This window comes from Euphorbia lathyris, chromosome 8 (genome assembly GCF_963576675.1).
Source record: "Euphorbia lathyris chromosome 8, ddEupLath1.1, whole genome shotgun sequence".
NCBI classification, from domain to species: Eukaryota; Viridiplantae; Streptophyta; class Magnoliopsida; order Malpighiales; family Euphorbiaceae; genus Euphorbia; species Euphorbia lathyris.
Window position 1 is genome coordinate 8,506,497 of NC_088917.1, and position 16,609 is coordinate 8,523,105.

A 16,609-nucleotide genomic window follows, 5' to 3' on the forward strand; every position below is an offset into this window, starting at 1 on the left:
TAAGAAGATTGGGTTCGGCAATATAATCTGTGGAATAATTCTCGGTTCAAAGGGTACCATTGATGTTCCCTGGAGTGATGATGAATTCTTCCAAACAATTGACTATGAATTTCTCGAGCACGAAGGACTTGTGAAACGTGTCTTTCGAGCAGGGCCTCAATTTTTTTCTGCACCAGAACGTGAAACTTTCGTGCAGTTTCAAATTGATCGTATTAAGGCCAGAAATATCCCGTTAGATAGGGATGAATATGTAGAATAGTTTCTGTTTTTCATTTTTTATTTTTTTTTGTATATGTTTTGTTTTGTTTTAGGCCTAATGCTCCTCCAACCCCCTTAACTTGTCCAAATTGGTCATTTTACCCCCTCAACTCATCGAATGTCCTATTTACCCCTTTAACTCTATAAAAGTGGTATTTCTCACCCCCTCAACTTGTCCATTTATCTCTCCAACTCATAGAATGTTCTATTTACCCCCTTAACTCCATAAAAGTGGTATTTTTCACCCCTTACAATCTGTTATCGAAGCCTAAATTGATAACCTTTTTTAAACGTTAAACCTATATCTATGTTATTTTGTACGTTGAACCTAAATTGATACTTCCCAAAAAATCATAGGCCTATTTTAGTACATTATCCCTACATATAATGTATTTAACTTATTTATATTAATGTTCTTGTTATTTGTATTTTTTATTCATTTGAATAAGTCCTATTGATTTTGTACTATAAAGGGGTAAGAAATACCATTTTTATAAGAGGATAAATAGGATCATAAGGGGTGACAAATACCACTTTTATAGAGTTAAAGGGGTAAATAGGACATTCGATGAGTTGAGAATGGCTAAAATGACCAATTTGGATAAGTTAAGGGGGTGAGAAATACCACTTTTATAGAGTTAATGGGGTAAATAGGACATTCGATGAGTTGGAGGGGTAAAATGACCAATTTGGACAAGTTAAGGAGGCTGGAGAAGCATTAAGCCTTTGTTTTAATTATTGGTTTGTTTTCATTATTTGTACATATGTTACAATAATAAAAATCTTATTTAGTTCAATTCTTAATTTTTATCCATTTGATCTATAATCTATACTTAGCATATTTCATATGGGTACTTTCTAAATTTTCATATTCAAATTAAGATAAAAAGGATTCACTTGAACAAATATGGTTTTCTATTTTTCCACACGTATATCCACATTTAATCCACTTTGTAACTCAATTTATTTTTAATGAATTAAGTTATCATTTAATCAATTCAATTCATGTATTAAATATGTATTACCATGCACTTATTATGCATTTAATATGGTTCTCTTAACTTATATGCATAAATGAACATTTAAGTTTCATTAATTACTCATAAATCAATTTATTATACTTTAATTCAATTTATTAAGGTAAAACCTTTGGTTTTCCTTGGAATTAATGACATTTATTTAAGTTTTAAGTGCAGGAACACATCATATTAAGTTCAGGAACCATTTCCTCAACAAAAATTACATAAACCATGTCAAAAGGCACCAAAATAGACATTTTTACCAATTCTCTACCGAGAATTTATTAATTCTCGGTATGAGCAGCAACTTTGGCAAGATTTCAAGGCGAATATTGCCTGAAATTCGCGTGCCGCGGTTGCGACACGCGTATAAATTGCCCTATTAAATCCGATTTTGCCACTAAATTTTGCCTATTCCTATTCCTATTCTACCTATTCACCTACCTATACAACCCTATATAAACCTACCTCTTACACAAACCTCACATCACCTCTATTTTTACCCAATCCCTTACTCTAAACTCTTCCCCAAAAATCTACTTTTTGTCTTCCCAATTTATTCACTCCAATTTCTATCCTCTTTTCTATTCAATCAATCCCATATTCCAAACCCCCAAACTCATCTTCAAGCTTTGCTTTCTCTCTCAATTTCTTATTCTTCTTCTTCTTCTCAAACCCTAAACACACAAAAAACCATCACCATGGTTAGGTCTAAGCGTGTTGGTAACAAGCCCGCCGTTACGGAAGCTAATCGCCTTCGGGTTCAATGTGGAGCTTATTTTGACATTTATTCGGAGGAAGAAGCCGCTCGTTTCAAACATTTTTCTCAAGCCGACCGCCAATTTGTTGATATGCACTTCTTAGACTTCCATTCGGTAAGAGCATTAAATTTCTCTACTCAAATTGATGCCTTTATTGAAGCATTGGGTTGGCAAGCGTTCGTTAATATGCGTTTTCCGCGTATTAATGAATATGTGGTGGAATTTTTGGTCACTTTGTCCATGAACAAGAAGAAAACTTCAATTTCTTTTCGGAATAATGGTATACCTTACACCATTAACTATGAAGCAATGGGAAATATGTTTGGTTTCCCTACTTCTGATTTTTATGATAAACCTAAAGATTTTGATAATGATGCGGTTTGGCAAACTCTTTCGGACCAAGATTATTTTAATTCAAAAAACACTTCAAGCAAGTTGATTAAGGACAATTGTGTGTTCTTCTTTCACAAGTTTTTGAGTTTCTCCTTGTTTGGTCGTGTTGAGAGTTCTAAGGTTCAGGTTCGGGATTTGTATGTTTTGGATAGTTTGCTTAAAGGCTTGCGGATTGATAGCATTGGCATAATGTTTGATAATTTGTTCCGTGCTTCGAGGGCTAGTACCATTCAAATCCCTCTTTGTAATTTTATCACCGGTATTGTGTTGGGAGCTCGTGGTGAATTGGCCGACTATGACATGTCCACCTACCGTGGGTATGTTCCGCTTTTGGACATCTCGGCTCTTGAGCGAGCTCATTTATTGCTTCCCCAAGGACCTCCTGTCTTTATTTCATATGCTACCCGAATTGCCCATCTTCGTGGCACTATGGGTGGTGGCGCTTCAAGTTCTCAATTTGTAGGTACCGAAGGCGGGGGAGATGCGGAAGGAGAGGAAGATGAACCACCGGCTCAAGCACAACCCCAAGCACCTCAAGCGGAGGATGATCCGATAGATTTGCGGAGGATTTTGGACCAAATCAATTCCAACAATCGTCAAATGAATTTAAGAATTGATGATTTGGTTGAAAACAATATGGTGATGAATGACAACCTCAACCTTTTGAGGCGTGAACATCGTTCGACTCGGCATCGGATGCTTTCCTTTCTCCGACGCCGCAATGTGGAGACATCACCTACACCTCCCGATTCACCACCTCAAGCTTAGGTTGTTTTCCTTTCATTTTATTTTTATCTTGTTATAATTTGGTACAATTATCATTTTTCTATGTTTGGTACAATTTTCCATTTTTAATTTTATGTTGAAAGTTTAATTTGCTCAATTTCAATCTTTGTTTCGTATGCCTTATTTCGTATTTATTTTTTATGTTTTCTCCATTTTTGCACCAATGAGGACATGGTCCAATTTAAGTGTGGGAGGAGATATACATATATCATTTCCATATATACGAATAAATGCTACGAAAATATTATTTTGCAAAAACAAATAAATGCAACGAATAATTTTATACAAATGCAACACATTTTATTTTACAACACTAATACATTGCAACACATTTTTCATTTTTCATATGTTCATAAATTAATCATAAGTTAATATGATTATTTGTTTAGGTTATTATTATCGTTAGAAATAATATTTCTATACGGGTACTATTTTTCAAATTTTTTTTACAAATCTCCGTTACGATTTTAAGAAAATTGTCTCGAGTGAATGTATTTAAGTAAAAAAATTCTTTATTCAATTTCTATTTTTATATCATGTAATTCATGATAGAATAAATCTTATTTTAAATTTTCAATTAGGTTTATAGGCATTAAATTGAACTAACAATTTTAGCTCGGTTTGATTTTGTCTTACATTAACACCAATTGAAGTTTTTAAGGAAACTTTAGCCATAATACATGTTGAATTTTAAAGTCAATATAGGATGAATGTGCTATTTTTCTTTTTCCCAAGTTACAATTTCATGTTTCATATTAATTAATCAATTAGTTGAATTCTTAACTTTTGGCCACGATTGAGACCACCCTTATCACAATCGAGGTATGAAAGGGAAGAAAAATTAAGTACCGTTTACTTTTGGCCACGGTTGCGACCACCCTTATCACAATCGAGGTATGGAAGGAACGTTTAAAAAATAATAATAAGCGTGTATAAGTTTAAAGTAACGATTGCGTCCACCCATGGCATGGTCAGTACCTCTTAAGCAAACACAAAGCAATAAAATACGTATAAGGTTACGGTTGAAACCACCCTTATTTCGGGCGTAACTAAGTAAATAAAAACAAGTACTTATTCATTTTAATATATCTTATATATTAGTTTAGGTTTGGGAAAGAAAATTTTGTGCTTTGAAATGCCTTGAGATGAAAGACTCAAAAACATGCGTGCTTACATTGTCCCAAATGCTTCAATTCAAAATTGGAAATACAAGACGAATGATATATCGTATTTATACTAAGTTAGTTTGATATTTTGCGTATAAATTTGCCATGCGAAGTTAGTCTTTTCGGCTTAACTAATTTAAGAGATAAATACCAAGATATATGTTTTATTTTCATAACGAGATTAGTTAAAGAATAAATTCAGTGAAATTTTGCTCGGGACTAGCAAAAGATTAAGTGTGGAGATTTGTTAAGCCCAAAATATACCTAAAATATCATCAATAATTACATCAATATTGCTACGAATTTATGCTATTCATACCTATTTAGAATACTTTTACTCTCGAATATGTTTCTTTCGTGCAAGGTACATAAATATTTGGTAAAATCCAAATAGGAGTAAAAAGAGCTCAAAAATAGAAGAAAAGCCCTACAAAAGGAGTCAAAGACGACAGAAATTAATAACGCTAAATCGAGGACACGAACGAAAGCTGAAAAACCGAAAAAGCTTCGTGCCGCGACCGCGGCCCCCGCTATTCACGGTCGCGACACGCGTCCGTCAGCCATTTTTCCCTTCGTCCGAAGTACAATTGATGCTCCCCCATTCTCGGTAGAGAATTTAATAATTCTCGGTACGAGCAGGAGATTTTAGAGCCTAGTTACACACTTTCGTTTTCGACGAAACGCGATCGTTCGGGTGGATAAAGACGTCCTTTCGCAGCGGACACAATCCTTCACAATGGACACGACACTTCAATCAAGACTCTTCAACATATATAAATAAAGAGTTGATGGAGAGTTGAAGATAAGAATGATATAGAATGTTATATGTGTAGAAGAAAGAGATTAGTGTAGAATTTATGCAGAAATTCTGAATCAAGTGATTCAGAAGTTAGATTTCGATTCTGTTCAAAAGCAATATGATGTACACACATTGTTTACAAAATAATAACAAATTCAGTAGCGTTTAGACATTGTTCCAGTTTAGTTTACATTTTGGTAGTGGACCGACCCAGTCTCTATTACGAAGATTCAGCGAGAAGATTGAGTAGAGGATTCGCCCCTGAGCCTGACAAACTCTAACGAAACCCAAGGAAAGGATTGACAACCCGTTCACTTGCACGCCGTCGAAGAATTCAATGCTCCATATTCTCTGTAAACTTGTATCAATTTATATTTCATCTAATAAAGTCCGTTCTATTCGATAGATCTTTATGCAGCACTTATGGTAACCAATCCACTAAAGTGACTGCTGGTGTTTTCATTAAAACGTATTTAATCGAAAATCTTTACAAGGAAACTTTGTTGAACACTTAAGCAAATTATTATTTCGGTAGAGTTTTAATTTGATTAAGGGCAATTATCCCGGATAAGGGTTTTGTCGCGTTCAAAGCCAATTAATTAGAGGTTCCGTCATTTATTTCATCTTTATAATTCGTACAAAGTTTAAAGTTGTTTTCTTTGCTTAATGCAAACGAATATACTTGTTTACTTTTCTAAAGTACTAAAACGTTCCTGTTTTACAAATTCATTTTTAATCAGATACTTTCTAACATCTTCACATTCTAATCTAATTCTCATTCTAGCAATTTCAAAACCAAAACCGATTAAACGATTTTTTTCCATATTATAAACCTTAAAGTAATTTTAACCGATTGTAAATAAGTTTTGTTAAAAAACATTCCCTGTGGGATCGATATCTTTTATTACTACAAGCGTATACCATGCACTTGCGGAAATCGTTCAACAAGTTTTTGGCGCCGTTGCCGGGGATTGCCAAAATTTTTGACAAAATTTTAAATTTTTCGTGTTTTATTACGAATCTAGGTTTATTTATACTTATTCAAACTTTTACATTTTATTTATTTTCAATTACTAACATATTTATTTTTCAAATTCTGTTTTATAGGTAGTTTCGGTTCGTGCGAAATTTTAAGTTCATACGCAGTTCTCGAAGTTCGGACACGTCACCAGATCCTATTGACCCAGAAATTGAAAGAACTCTTAAAAAGAACAAGAAAGAAAAGAAAAAGAAACACCAAACCCCAATAAAAACTAAAATTACCGAGCCAGAAGTTATGGCCACACTTATGGATTACGCTAGGCCAGGAGTGGCCGGTGTAACAAACAGTATAGTTAGACCCCAAATTAATGCACATCATTTTGAAATTAAGCCTGCGTTGCTTAATATGTTGCAAAATAATGTAACGTTTTACGGGTTACCTAACGAAAATCCTAATACCCATTTGACAAATTTCTTAGAAATTTGTGACACTTTTAAAATTACTGATGTAACTGCAGAAGCAATCAAACTTCGCCTTTTTCCTTTTACTTTGAAGGATCGAGCCAAAGAGTGGTTAACTTCTATGCCAGCCGCATCAATTGAGACTTGGGAGCAATTAGCCCAAGCATTTTTATCAAAAAATTTTCCTTTAGCAAAAACCGCAAGAGTCATTAAAGAGTTAACATCTTTTTCTCAAAATGATAATGAAACTCTTTATGAGGCTTGGGAACGTTTTAAAGAACTTCAACGTTTATGCCCACACCACCAATTGCCCGCTGAACTTTTAATGCAAACATTTTATAATGGACTAAATCCTACAACTAGAGGTTCATTGGACGCTATGTTTGGAGGGTTATTCATGAAGAAAACATCTGCCCAAGCAAGAGAAGTTTTAGAGGAAATGGCAATCAACAGCAGTATGTGGCCTGCGGAACGTGGACACATACCAGTAGCGAAACCATCATCCTCAACTACATCATCAGTTAAAGGTATAGTGAATCTTGATCCAGTAGCGATGTTGCAAGCCCAATTTTCTGCCTTGTCGCACAAAATTGATAGGTTTATGGCACCGTGTGATCCTAATGGTCAACCAATCCAAACAGATGTGGATTACGAAGATATGAGTGAAATTGAACAGGTAAATTTGTCCAAGGACAAAACCAAACTAATAACCCTTATTCCAATACATATAATCCTGGATGGAGAAATCATCCTAACTTTAACTGGAGAGACAATAATAATGCTAATGCTAATCAAAATCGTACTACTAATTATCAAAATCAATCAAGAGATTCGATTAGCACTTTATCTTCTAAAATCGACAATTTCATTGATGCGATGAGCGGAAAAATAAGTAATCACGACGATGGTTTTAAACGGATCGAGAATAAATTCGATCAGCTTATTAAAAACCGATCATCTAGCATCCATAATTTGGAGATTCAAATTGGACAACTCGCTAAATCAATTCCATCCCGCAAAGAGGGAAGTCTTCCAAGCCATACGGAAGAAAATCCGAAAGAGCATGTTAAGGCTATCACTCTTCGTTCAGGGAAAAATTACTTAGGCCCGGAAATGCCCGGAAATTCGACTTTACCTGGAACTGATTTACCAAAGCCCAAAGAAGATACATTAAAACAAAAAGATGCACAAATTGACTCTAGTAAAAAAAAGCCCTCCAATTCGTTTAGTGGATCAGCTGATGGAATCTCAGGAACTGAGTTCTGGTTAGCAGCAGGTGTTTGGATATTGGGTAGCTCACCAGAAATGGAGGTGCCCTCTTGATTATTTGAAGGTTGAGGAATTGGAGGGGCAGACTCAGTGTTGAGGCCAGTAGCAGGCGCTGACTGGTTTGCTGACTGTTCAGTAAGAGGATTGGTTTGCACAACAGCAATGTCTACCTGCTCAATATCATTCTGGAGCTGAGTATTAACTTGTGAGGAGTCAGCTCGAGATTGTCCTGAGCAGGAGTTTTCTTAGGTACTTGTTCATTTTCTTGAACAGTAGTGTCTTCGATCACATGCTCAGTTGAGGCATGAGCATCGGTGTCGGCAGATTTCTGACCCTGAGGAGCGTCAGCTTCGGCATGTTCCTGACTGTGAGAAACAGAGGCTTGTTTTTCCTTGACTGGTGAGGACTTGGCAATGGGTTTGGAGAAGAAATTGAAGTCCAAGTCAGTCAGATTAACAATAGGGTCATGCAGAGGGGAATCATCCAATATATCAAACACTGGTGGTTTGCGTGATTTCTTTTTGAATCTCCTTTCGCTGCCATCCTTGGATTGTTTTGGAGACGGAGTTTGATCAACAGTGATGATGTTTGGGACATCCTCAGCTTGTTCTTCAATAGTAATGGTATTTGTAGGAGACCCAGTTTCCGACTCAGCAACTGGTTCTTTACCAGTTGAGTTGGTTGGTGCTTTCTTTATTGTCTTCTCAGCAGAGACAGACTTTCCTTGTTGGGTATTAGAGGCGGTTTCAATGTTATCAGTTTCCTGAGCTCGCAGGAAGAAGGAGTCCTTTGGAACAGCGAAACCAAGAGGAATTGCGTTCAATGGTGTATCGCCAGAAACCTTATTCCTCTTTAGGGGTGGCTCAGTTTCCTCATGCTCATCCTCAGTTTCTTAAACAGCAGCGGGTCGTTTTTGGGAAGGCTTAGAAGGGTCAGCTTTCTTCTTAGCAGGCTCAGATTGAGTGGGTCTGGCCAGTACCACTTTAATTCTTTTGGCAGTTTGGAGTGTCGGTATAGTTTTTGGTGCAGCTGATGTGTCTACCTTTCTCTTCTTCCCTTCACTGGGCAGCTCAACCTCCTCTTCATCCATAATATCCTTTCCTTTCTTCGATTTTGATTTGAAGGGAAGACTGTGTGCTAGTCCAGCTAGGATCTCAACGGTGATTTCCGTCCCTACTACGCTTTCTTCACCTTTGAAGCTGATCTTATGATCCTTAAGGATCTCGGTGATGAGTGACCCCATACGAAGAGCTCCAGTGCTTCATTGAAATGCTCCGATCAGGAACACATGCATATTCAGAGGCTTGTAGTTCAGCATGTGCCAGAGGAAGCACTGCTCAAAGTTAGATGCGGAAGATGTGGCATTGACCTTTGGGAACAAGTAGTTGGTCAGGAGATAATGGGCATGTCGTTGATGATGACTAAGTGAGGTGCACGAGACTTCTCCTACGTGTCCTTCTGGCTTACAGAACTCAGCTTCATACTTGACTCGTTTATAGTCATTGGTTTTCCTTAATTCAGCTCCTTCCGCCTTTAGATCTAAGAGAATGGACAGGTATGAGGGGTCGATGATGATTTGTTTTTTGTTTACATATGTGACCATGAAATCAACATCGTCTTGTGCCACCAGTAAATTTGTGTATAACTCAGTCACTAGCCTTGGGTAGGTCAGTCCGCTGAGAGAAAAGAGTTTGGTCCATCCGTTCTTGGATATCCAGTCGATGTAGGGTTTCTCAGCTTCGACGAAGCTCTTGGAGAACCATCGTGAAGGGACGACTTCGAGGTTCTCAACATCAGAGAATACGGATTGAAAGGTCCTCTCTTGAGGCTTCTTTCCCTTGTCCTTCTTCTTCTTCTTAGAAGGAGTTGAGTGTTCCGTGTTGGGGTCAATCCCGAGGATGCTGACTTCATCCATAGGGTTGTCGTGTTGACCGTGACCCGTTTGATTTTCATCATCAGAAGTTTCTTTATATTCCTGCTCAGTTGGAGAGCCAGGATTGATATCTGATAGATTGTCTTCGTATTGTTCATCGGAGAGATTCCGGGAATCAGACATGGTGTTCTTGAAGACTTCTTTGGAAATTCTTAGGGCTTTTAGAGAGAGAGAGAGAGAGTTCGAGTGAGAAAATCAAGCGTAGAAAGTAAATAGTGAGAAATCTTTCACTATTTATAGCCGGTAAGCGTTGATTTGATAGGTCGGGGAGAACGATGGGAATTTGAACCATCGATAGTCAGTTATTACTGACATTAATTGCGAGAAACGGCGCGTGGTTTTAGTAATGATGACGCTTACGTCATCCTAGAGGCTACTTAAATACGCGTGCAAACCCTAATTGTGCCAGTTGCTTTACTCAGCAACGTAGTTACTCAGCAGTTCAAGTGCTGAGTGTATAGGTCAGTTTTATAAGTTTGCATAGTAAAAACACTCAGCATGTATAGCCACTCAGCATGTAATCAAAACGCTCAACATGAATTATACTTAGAATTTATTGAAGTGGATTGAACATACCGATAGCTTCTCTAAGTATGTTGAATTGCTCACGAGCCAGTGGCTTGGTGAAGATATCAGCAAGCTGCTCATCCGTTGGGATATAGGTAAGCTTGATCTCTCCTTTGAGTACATGGTCTCTGATGAAATGATGCCTTATGCTGACATGCTTCATCCTGCTGTGCTGGATTGGGTTCTTTGATAGGTCAATGGCGCTTTTGTTGTCACATTTGACTTCAATCATTTTGGTCTGAACACCATAATCTTCTAGCTGTTGCTTGATCCAAAGGACTTGAGCAACACAGCTTCCAGCAGCAATGTACTCAGCTTCAGTGGTTGACAGGGCTACTGACGACTGCTTCTTACTGAACCAAGATACAAGACAGCTTCCAAGGAAATGACATCCTCCTGAAGTGCTTTTTCGCTCCAGCTTATCTCGTCCATAGTCAGCGTCAGTGTATCCGAGAAGTGTAAAGTCATGAGTGTTGGGATACCATAAGCCTGCATTCACTGAGCCTTGCAAATATCTAAGGATTCTTTTTACAGCTATGTAGTGAGATTCCTTAGGGTTAGATTGATATCTAGCGCAATAACATACTGAGAACTGAATGTCCGGTCTACTCGCTGTTAAGTAAAGTAAAGAGCCAATCATACCTCGATATAATTTGCTATCTACTGACTTACCACTTTCATCAGCACAGAGGATAGTGTCAGTGCCCATTGGGGTCGATATTGGCTTACAGTTTTCAAGTTCATATTTCTTCAATATCTCCTTAGCATATTTCGTTTGGCTTATGAAGACGCCATTCTTTCCTTGTTTGATTTGAAGTCCAAGGAAGAAGTTGAGTTCTCCCATCATTGACATTTCAAATTCAGTCTGCATATGTTTGCTAAACTCCTTGCACATAGATTCGTTAGTAGCACCAAAAATGATGTCATCAACATATATTTGAGCCAGTAGGGTATCTTTACCCTTTCTCTTAATGAATAAGGTTGTATCATATTTGCCTCTGACATAATTTCTAGTCAGCAGGAAACTGGTCAGCCTCTCATACCAAGCACGTGGTGCTTGTTTGAGACCGTATAGAGCCTTTTTGAGTTTATAAACATGGTTTGGGAATTTTGGATCCTCAAACCCTGGAGGCTGATTAACATAGACTTCCTCATTTATAACTCCATTAAGAAATGCACTCTTGACATCCATTTGAAACAATGTAAAATTCATAAAACTAACATATGCACATAATATTCTAATTGCTTCAAGCTTTGCCACTGGGGCGAAGCTCTCACCGTAGTTAATACCTTCCTGCTGATTATAGCCCTGAGCTACAAGTCTTGCTTTGTTTCTGACCATATTCCCTTGTTCATCTAGCTTGTTTTGGAAAACCCATCTTGTTCCTATGGTCTTCTGGCTTCTTAGATTTGGCACCAAGTCCCAAACTTCATTTCTTTTGAACTGATCCAGCTCTTCTTGCATTGCACCCATCCAGTGCTCGTCGTTCTTAGCTTTTGAGAAGTTCTTTGGTTCCAGAACTGAGACGAATGCTACATTGCTGAGGTATCTCCTGAGTTGATTTCTTGTCATCAGGGTGTTCTCAGAAGCATCGAGAATAGCGCTTTCAGAGTGTCCTCTTGGGATTCTGATTTCTTTTGGTAGTGTGATGTCTTGAGCTGGTTGTGTTTCAACAATCTCTACAGGTATAGATTGGTCAGTGAAAACAATTTGAGTGTCTTTCTTACCTTTGGTCAGCCCTTGAAATGGTAACTCAGCGGCTCCACTTTGGTCAGCTTCTGCTGAGTATGGATCATCCTCAGTCGTTTGACTGACTTTCCCTGCAGGGTTAGTTTCATCGAACTCAATGTGTACTGACTCTTCTAAGATTTGAGTTCGTTTATTGAAGACTCTATATGCTTTGCTGTTTGTTGAGTAGCCTAAAAAGATAGCTTCATCAGCTTTTGAGTCAAACTTAGCAAGATTGTCTTTAGTATTTAGAATAAAGCATTTACACCCAAAGGCACGAAAGTATCCAATGTTGGGTTTTTGTCCTTTCCAAAGTTCGTAGGGAGTTTTCTTCAATATGGGTCTGACCAGAGCCCTATTGAGTATATAACAGGCTGTGTTGACAGCCTCACCCCAAAAGTACTTTGGAAGCCTATTCTCACTCAGCATTGTCCTGGCAATTTCAACCAGGGTTCTATTTTTCCTTTCAACTACCCCATTCTGTTGAGGAGTTCTAGGAGCAGAGAAATTATGGTCAATGCCGCTGGCTTCACAAAACTCAACAAATTGTTGGTTTTTGAATTCTCCACCATTATCACTTCGGATGTGAGCTAGTTTTATGTCTTTATCATTTTCAAGTTTTCTAACCAATGTTGAAAATGTCTCAAAGGTTTCATCCTTGCTACTCAGCAAGATGATCCAAGTGTACCGAGAGAAGTCATCTACAATGACCAAAGAAAATCTCCTACCACCCAAGCTCAGCGGCTGGACTGGTCCGAAGAGATCCAAGTGTAGTAACTCAAGTGGACGCTTGGTTGAGACGATGTTTTTACTATGAAAAGATTTTTTGGTTTGTTTTCCCTGCTGACAGGCATTGCATAATTGATCCTTTTCAAACTTAAGTTCGGGCAATCCCTCAACTAATTGCTTTCTTGCTAATTTGGCCAGGAGGTCCATGCTTACATGACCAAGTCTCATGTGCCATAGCTAGGAATTTTCTTCCTTTGACACTAAGCATATGATTTTTGAAAATTTCTTTTCTAGACTCAGCATAAAGACATTGTCAACACGAGGGGCGGTTAAAATCAATTCATTTGTTTTCCCCTTGAGTATTTTACATCCAGTGGCATCGAATATAACTTTTCTACCGCTATCACAGAGCTGAGCTACGCTCAATAGGTTATATTCAAGTCCTCTGACTAGGGAGACTGACTCAATAGTAGGATTACCACCGATGGTTCCTGACCCTACTATCTTACCCTTTTTGTTGTCTCCAAAACTTACACTTCCTCCCTGTTTAAGCTTAAGTATGATGAACTGAGTTTCATCACCCGTCATATGCCTCGAGCATGCGCTGTCAACGTACCACAATTTTGACTTCTCCGCACACCTCAGGCCGACCTGCAATATAGCTAGTTATCTTTAGGTACCCAAGTCTTTTTGGGTCCTCGTTTGTTAGGCACAGCAGGTGATATATCATATTTCATTTTATGACGGCACACATTAATGGTGTGGCCAGTCTTGCCACAAAAGTCACAATGGACCTTTCTTTGTGGACGCCTTATCGGCGGGTCAGCACCATTGTGCTGAGCGTGCCAACATACCTTAGTAGTGTGGCCTTTCTTCCCACAAAAGTCACATTGGACATTTCGTTGGGGAGTCCATTTCTGCTGACTAGTACCTGAGTACTCAGCGTAATGATGGAAACTCTTCTTAGTTGGAACCTTTAGTTGGTTCTGAATGGATGTGATGTCCTTTCTCAGTTTCTTTGAATCTGATTGGACCTCAGTGACATACTTATGCATGATTTGTAAGTTCTCATCTTGCCTAGTATTGTCCTGGAGAAGATGGCGGAGATCACTGAGTTTGATCTCTTCAATCTCATCACATCGCCTGCTGAGTGCTCACACTTTCTTGTTACACTTTTTGATAAGTGTGTAAAGATCACTCAGGGCATTAATCATTTCATTTCTGAGCAAAGGTAGAGTTGTTACCTCAGTTGGTTGTTCCTCAGTGTCAGATGCATATGATGAGTCCGCTTGCTCAGAAGGACAGGGGTCAACAGACTCATCCGCCATGAAGCAGATGTTTGCTAACTCAGTGGCTTCAGCTCCTGATGAGGATGATTCATCGCTATCGCTCCATGTGGCCACCATTGCTTTTCTCTCGCTTTTCTTGTCCTTCTTCAGAGTAGGACAACTTGACTTGATATGGCCAGTTTGATGACATTCAAAGCATGTGATAGGCTTTGAGCTTTCCTTCTTGTATTTGCTGTCGCTTGACTCAGCATTGTATTTGTCATATTTCTTGAATGGCTTTTTGCTGTACTTGTCATTTTTACGGAACAGCTTCTTCATCTTTCTTGTGAACATGGCCATTTCTTCATCATCAGATGAGTCACCATCAGTGGAGTCAGCTTTCATGACAAGAGACTTTTGCTTCTTGTCCTCAGCCTTTTCTTTCACCTCAAAGTTCTTCATTGAAATCTCATGGGTCAGCAGAGATCCAATGAGCTCATCATACTTGTAGGTGGTTAGGTCTTGGGCTTCCTCAACGGCTGTCTTCTTCGCTTGCCAGCTTTGGGGAAGACTCCTCAGTATTTTCTTCACTTGCTCTTCCTCAGTGAAGATCTTGCCGAGCCTCTTGAGTTCGTTAATAATGTTGGTGAACCTTGAGTTCATGTCAGAGATTCCTTCACCATCATTCATCTCGAACAACTCGTACAGCCTCATGTGTTGGTTCACCTTGGATTCCTTGACCTTACTGGTTCCTTCATAGGTGACCTCCAGCTTCTTCCATATCTCCTGTGCTGACTTGCAACCTGAGATTTTATTATAGTCTGCAGCATCTAACGCACAGTGAAGCATGTTTATAGCAGCGGCATGATTTTGCAGTTTCTTGAGGTCATCCTCTGACCACTTAGCCTCAGCTTTGACAGACATTTGTCCGTCAACAGTTTCAATAGGAACAAACGGGCCTTGGACTATGGAAAGCCATGCACTCATGTTTGTTGCCTGAATGAAGTTTTTCATTCTGTTCGTCCAAAAGGTATAGTTAGACCCGAAGAACAGAGGAGGCCTAGTAATGGACAGTCCCTCAGGAAGAATCTGAGTTGTCTGATTTCCTGGGAGGAAACGAGTGCTGTTCTCAGCCATCGTGGGAATCAGCTCAAGATAGTTATATCTTGTTCAGTGAGCTATTAAGCTCTGATACCACTTGTAAGTCCCGTGTAACGCGACAATATTAGTTCCAAGAGGGGGGTTAGGAACTATTTAAAATTTTCACGTATGGCTGACTGTTAATTTCGAACTTAGACTTTCTCGAAGTCTTTCAGCACGGTGAGACTGAGTAAATTCTAGATACAGGCTTAGTCAATAGGTGACTAAGACTGAATCTATCCTTGAGTCAGGAGATAGCACTTGAGTCTATTCCTGAACTCAGTTTCTCAGTTCACACAACTCAGCTTATGTTCTTTTTAGTGTTTAACTAGGCAGTGTTATAGCAAGCAATAATTTAAGGAGATAAGGGTTAGAAAGATGTTACTCAGCAGACGTATCCTGGTTCGGCCTCTTCGCCTACGTCTAGTCCCCGGAATTCCTTCCGAGCTTTTTGGAATCCTCTACTGAGCTCTTTAAAGGTAGAGCACAAACCTTTTACAATAGCAAGCTGAGTATACAAGAGTACCTTCCTCTATTCCTCTACTCACTCCTATTTCTACCGCTGAGTACTATAACCGAGTACTCAGCTTCTCCTTTCTATTCTTCTAGAAATGATAAGTGTTTGTTTGTCCTAAACAACAATTGCTAAGACACTTTAGATGATTTAGGTCACTCTAGACTTTTACACAAAATTGGAATTGGTGTAAGATTTGCTTTGCTTTTCTCACAGAACTTCAAGTAACAATTTGGTCAGCATTTCGACTTGATTGAAGATCTGCATCGAATGAAGCGTTTGAGTGGCCTATTTATAGTGACACTTGATGCACTGGTTATAACCGTTGGAAGGAAACGGCTTCCTGTCGCTTTCACTTAGTACGTGCTCAGCGTCTTCAGCCAATCAAAACCTTGTATCTTCTGTCTTCGGCAGTGCTCATCAGCTTTTCGTCAGACAGAACAGAATGTTTCCACATTTATGGTAAAGTCTACTAGACAGCTTTCTGCGTCTTCTGAACTTTACCCGAAGTAAAAATACTTTGTCTCCAAGTTTATTCAGGCCAGCTGCTGACCTGACTATCTTGTCGCTCAACTCAGCAGCTTCGTCTTGAAGCTTTTGGTTGAAGGTTTCTCGATCCTTCTCATTGCTGGGCTTGCGTTTTACTCAGTGAGACCTGCGTTTTGATCTGCTTGGGCCGTGAGGCTTTGACACGTTGACTTGGGCTTGACTTTCTCTTGTGGACCTTTGGGGCATACAACTTGATGTCTTATAGATTTAAATAACTCAACATTGAACAAACACATTAGTACAAATGAATCAAAGCATTTAAATTTAATGTGTTGGAATATTTTTA

At 38.7% G+C, this 16,609-nt stretch overlaps 1 non-coding gene across 1 annotated transcript; it reads right to left on the reverse strand.

Annotated features, from left to right (window-relative positions):
• Positions 1–6,827: 6,827 nt before the first annotated feature.
• Positions 6,828–6,934, reverse strand: LOC136205002 (small nucleolar RNA R71). The gene has a single exon (XR_010675810.1). It is a non-coding gene; the product is annotated as a small nucleolar RNA R71 (small nucleolar RNA).
• Positions 6,935–16,609: the final 9,675 nt, after the last annotated feature.